At 50.1% G+C, this 5,862-nt stretch overlaps 1 protein-coding gene across 1 annotated transcript in view; it reads right to left on the reverse strand.

The window, feature by feature from the left end:
* Positions 1 to 5,862, reverse strand: part of IGSF21 (immunoglobin superfamily, member 21) — a 211,819-nt gene that overhangs the window by 122,532 nt on the left and 83,425 nt on the right. The window lies entirely within an intron of this gene.

Consider the following 5,862-nt stretch of genomic DNA (forward strand, 5'->3'; position numbering starts at 1 on the left):
AGTGTGGCAGCGGTAGTGAGGTTGGCCCAGGATCGGACATTGTTTCGTTCTGCTGTGCATGGAGTCGCTATGAGTCGGTTCAGACTCAATTGCACCTGATAACAACAACAACATATTCCCCCAGGGCAGAGGGAGTGTTCATTCCCATTTTACTGATGCATACACTGAGGCTCTGAAGTGAAGCCAACAGCTCTGAAGGAGCAGAGCTGGGAACACACCCTGTTTATTCCTGATAGCTCCTCCCAGTGCACCATGCCCCACTTCCCTGATTGCTCGTCTTGTGACAAGCAAAGCATGGTGAGCTGCAGACAGGACCAGAGAGTGTGGTTGTGTTCTGCAAAGTCAGCCAGAATCAGTCTGGTCCTGGAGCTTTCTTGTCCCCCTGGGAGAGAAGGAATCGGGGAGTAGCTTGAAGGGAAGCTGAGAGTAGAATTGGGGACAGTGGGGGATGTGGTCACTGTTGCAAAATTCTCATGGGGGCGTCACCCAAGCTTAATCGCAATAATTTCTGATAAATCCTCCAAGGGTTAGGTCTAGAATGCCTGGGGAGTCCAGAAGAGGGGAAGCCCACGTCATGAGGATAGGGTAATCACATAGGGCTTACTGGAAGAAGTAATGTCTAGGTTGCCTTCTGAAGGACTAGCAGGAGCTAGCTAGCAGATGCCTGGAGTGTTTTCCAGGCAGAGAGAATAGTTGAAGCAAAGGCCCTGAGGCAGGAGAAACCAAGCTTTGCCCAGAGAATATACTATGTTTGGAGTGCTTGGAGCACAAAGCAAAAGAAAGTGGCATGAGAGATGCAGGGGAGGGGAGGAATCAGAAAGTGCCAGATCAGGAAGGGCCTCAAAGGCAGAGAAGCTCAGCTTCTTCCTGAAGGTGGAGGGAAGTTGCAGGGCAAGAATGGAGACCCACACTCAGGTTCTATTCAAGCTCCTCTGGGGTTAAAGAGGGGCAAAACTGAGGCAGGGCACCTGAAGGAGGCAGGGAGGACCCTAATCTACACACGCAATGGGATGGAGAAAAGGGCTGGGATGGAGAACTTGGCCTCTTTGGGGAGCCCTTGGGAGGGATATAGGAGGAAGGTAATGAGGTCCCTGTTTCACCTGGGAACACAGAGGCAGGAAGGAAGAGGGAGGACTCAAGGCGATAATAAAGCTGGGCTGGAAGACAAAGGCTGCTCAAGTGCCCAGCTGTTCACAGCTGATTAAAAGCTGGACCCAAGTGTCCCATCCTCCTCAAGGCAGTCCACATCCCCATGTGTGCGCCGCCGCCCGCTAATGAAAGTGTTACTCCACAAAGCAGCAAGGTATGTGTTGTCACTGGTTCAATTATTTATCTGTTTACTCGGCTGCAGTTTTCCGCTTGTCTCAGCAACTCTATTATAGACTGGGAGCTTGCAGCCTCTCGCCACTCAGCTGGGCGCTAAGAGCCTGGGCCTGGAGAAGTGGAATTAACTCCCCCAGGCTCTGAATGGTGAAGGCAGGAATGATGGGGCTGGGGAGGGGCAGGGATGGGGGTTTCTCCAAGGGCTGGGCTGGGAAGGTCCTGAAAGCCGCTTCCCTAGGCAAAGCCTGCAAGTGGAGCTTGGATCTGTGGTTTTCCTGGGAGGGTGTGCCTGAGAACGGTTAGGCTTCTCTGGATACATCTGCATCCAAGCTGACTTGGACCACATTTGGTCTATACCGTATTGCTGCTGGTTTAGGGGACACAGGCTCAATTTGATGCAGCCAGCATTTATTGAGCGCCCTCTGTGTGCCACACCTCCTTAGACTGAAAGCTCCCACCAAATAAGAAGGCCCCACTACTGCTCAATCACACCAAGTATCCAAGGGAGTCCTGACTAGCGATGGCTAAAACACTGACAACTCCAGGACCCCAAGCAGGATCTGCAGTGGGACCTTCTCCTTATCTCCTGCTAAGCTCCCACCTACTTGTCTCTTCTCTGGACTTAACTACACTCAGACACTTCTCTGCTTCTCCTCTGGGGCTTTGTGCATTTTCACTGGGCATGGGGTGACCCCCGAGAGGCAGGGAAACCCAGGCCCTATGCAGCATGGGGGAGGAGGGAGAGAGCCAACCAGAAGAGGCTGATCTCTCCTCTGACTGGGAGCCACCTGACACTCCCATGACATGTCTATTCCCAAATGCCTCTGATGTCAGGCCAAAGCAGAGCATCCAGCAGCTGATTGTGCCCAGCTTGGCACAAGGCACAAGGTGGTAACATAGTCAGAGGTTCCATCTCCCCACTTCTAGTCTGGCAGGAGTTCATGACATTCCAGGGGCTCCCTCCATGAGTGGTTCCTCCTTCCCCACCCAACCCCACATTCATTTGACCTTTTTGTTGTTGTTAAGTACAGGTAGTCAGTTCCCACTCATAGATACTTTGTACAGGGTTTCCGAGGAGCCGCGGATGGGTTTAAAATGCCAACCTTGAGGTTCAAACTGACCTGTGGTCCAGAGCATTATCCTGCAACACCACACTAGGGCTCTTGTTGTTGTTGTTAGGTGCCATCGAGTCGGTACCGACTCACAGCGACTTTATGCACAGCAGAACAAAACATTGCCCAATCCTAGGCCAACCTCACAATTGTCACGCTTGAGACCACTGATGTTGCCACTTTGCCAACCCATCTCTCTTGGGGTCTTCCTCTTTTTCTCTGATCCTCCACCTTACCAAACATGATATCCTTCTCCAGCAACTGGTCCCTCCTGACAATATGTCTGAAGTATGAGAGAGGAAGTTTGGCCATCCTGGCCTCCAAGGAGCACTCTGGCTGCACTTCTTCCAACACGGATGTTTGTTCTTTTGACAGCCCATGGCACTTTCAATATTCTCCTCCAACACCATAACTCAAAAGCATCGATTCTTCTATGGTCTTAGAACCACCAAAACGCCTTTGAAGTAGTAGTTCTTGACTAGGGGATACCTTGCCCTCCAGGGGACATTTGACAAGGTCTGGAGTCATTTTTGGTAGTCACAATTTATGGGTGGTTTGTTCTTGTCATCTAGTAGGTAGGGGACAGACTGCTGCTACATATTCTCCAATATATGGGACAACCCCCACTAGAGAGACATTTGGCTCCAAATGTCAATAATGATGATGCTGGGAAACGTGGCTTTCAGCGCAGCCTTTAGTGTGAGCCCACAATGTCCTCAGGACGTGGGTAGCATGGACACTGTTGTGGTCATTAGCTTCAGTCCAATTGGACCTACAGCAACCCCATGCACAACAGAACTGGATTGATGTGACCCATGGGGTTTCATTGCCTGACTCTTTTGGCAGCAGATTGCCAGGTCTTTCTTCCTAGCCCATCTTTGGAAGCTCCCCTGAAACTTATACAGCCTCGGAGCACATGATGTGCATTGGCCAGGAGTCAAGTCTGGCTTCTTGAACAAGGGAGGAGAAGAATGGGTTCCCCACATGGAAAGTGAGGATTCTATCACTGAACCATGATTGCCCCCCGAAAACAGACAATCATTTTCCCACTGTGCAGATGAAGAAACAGAGGCACCGAAAGACACAGTGATTTGGCTGGGGGTTCCACGATGGGTTTCTGGCAAAGGTGAGATCCAAACCCAGACCAGGGTTGCCATCCCAGCCCTCCAGGCTAAGGTTCTATATGAACAAATACATCAAGTCCCACCTCCGCCCCCCCCAGTGGCCAACTCCATATGAGGGAAGATGCCAAAACCCAGTGGCCTTGTGAAGCATTTTCCTCCCAAAGCCCTAAATGGGTAAGGCAGCCAGGCCATTTGACTTGCAGTTGGTCTTGGGGCCTAGACTCCCTCCAGGTATTATTTTTTAAATCTCCTCCTAAAACATAGCAGCCCTCTCTTATCGTCCCGATCTCAAATTTCACTATATATATTTTATACAAAGGAGAAAAAAAAATCTGTCAGTAAAACTGTCTCCTCAAATTTATTCTCAGGGACTGAGGGTTTTATTACTAGGAAAATACACAGGCACCCCACACGTATACACACATGCCCACACACCCCAGATAAAGCACCGAAGAATTATCCGAGTCATAAATCCCTGTTACAGGCTGAGGGACAGGGAAGTTTCAAGGACGCGCCTAGTTTTCCTTTGGTTTTATTTACATCTTTTTCTCTGGGGCTGTGTCTGAGGCGTAAGTAAGGGCTTCTACTCAAGCTGCCTCAGACAGCAGAGTCCAGTGAGCACTTAACTGAGTCCCAGCCACAGGGAATGGAGGACAGGCCCCATCTTCCCCGTCAATTTGCTAGACTGGTGGCTTGTGTGTTGCCATGATGCTAGAAGCTATGCCACTGGTATTTCAAATCCCAGCAGGGTTCACCTGTGTTGGACAAGTTTCAGCAAAGCTTCCAGACTAAGAGACAAGGAAGAAAGGACTGGCAATCTATGTTGGAAAATTAGTCAATGGATCAAAACAAAACATTGTTCAGTATAGTGCTGGAAGACGAACCCCCTAGGATAGTTCATTGTTGTTAAGTGCCATCAAGTTCATTCCAACTCATACAGCCCTTGTACAGGGTTTCCTAGGAGTAGTTGATGGGTTTGAACCAGCAGTCTTGACCTTAGTGTTTATCCTACAACACCACACCAGCACTCCCCTAGGGTAGAAGGCACTCAAAATCCACCAGAGCTCCCAAACCAAACTCACTACCATCGAGTCGATTGCAACTCATAGCAGCTCTAGATAGGGTTTCCAAGGCTGTGAATCGGTACAGGAGTAGAAAGCCTCATCTTTCTCTCACAAAGCAGTTGGCAGGTTTGGACTGCAAACCTTATGTTTAGCAGTCCAGTGCTTATACTACAGTGCCACCAGGGCAACTTTCAAAACACCCAGTGACTGCAAAAATGGACTTAGGCATACGGATAATAGTGAAGATGGAGTAGAACCAGGCAACATTTTGTTCTGACTCAATGGTAACTCATAGCACCCGTGAGTAAAGCAGGCACTGTTGTGGGTCCCCATGGTTGCAGACATGGTCACTGCCCACCATGGGCCCATTTGTAGTCTAGTGGGGAGGATACATGACCCACAGTGAGCTGAGACCAGAGTCGGAAATGGGGGTTGTAGCCAAAGGTATTTGTCAAGTGTGGTCATGGAGGAGCTGGGAGCTCTGTGGAATGGAGAAGTGCTCATGGAAGGCTTTCTGGAGGAGGTGGCTGGCTCCCTTTACCTGTGGAGGCTTTTGAGCACCAGGCCAGATCTACTGCTTCCATCTCCACTTGAATTCTAGATTTGTGTAGTTTCCTAAGTAGGGGAACTAAGTGGGGGAGCTAAGTGCACTAAGTGGGGGAAATGCAGTGTGCTTCCTTGTGAGACTGCACGACAGGTGGTATGTGAGAAATCAGTTGTGACAGTTACTTTCACAAGCATTTTTTGGGTCACCTAGTTCTCTGTGTCCCCTCACACTCTTGCATTTGATTGTTCTTTCCTCCCCACCATGACAGACAGGAAGAAAAAGGCCCTGGACTGAAAGACTAGGACCTGTCGCCACACTGATCCCCTCTCTGGGCTTCAGTTTCCCTAAATGTTCAATGAGGAGACTGGGAAACCCTTTCTACCCTGACTGTTTCTAGGACAGATAGTTATAGAGACCACAGCTTCTCATACTCCAGTCTTGCCCACCAGGGTTCAACCAGCTGCCCCCAGGCCCTGAGGCTGCTGGAACCCCCTCCTGGCTTCCCCCCCACCAGAACATCTGCCACAGCTGCCTGGATTGCCTTTCCAGTGAAGCTGCAGACAGACAGATGGACAGAGGACAGAGTCCAGCCAGCAGCGCTAGAACTCGCCAGCCATTGGGCCAGCCAGCTAGGGTTTTCCATTTGAAAAACAAAAAAGTCTCCAATTCCAGCGGCTTCACCAACATCCCAG

The sequence above is a fragment of the Chrysochloris asiatica genome, unplaced genomic scaffold (genome assembly GCF_000296735.1).
Source record: "Chrysochloris asiatica unplaced genomic scaffold, ChrAsi1.0 scaffold00090, whole genome shotgun sequence".
In the NCBI taxonomy this organism is placed as follows: Eukaryota; Metazoa; Chordata; class Mammalia; order Afrosoricida; family Chrysochloridae; genus Chrysochloris; species Chrysochloris asiatica.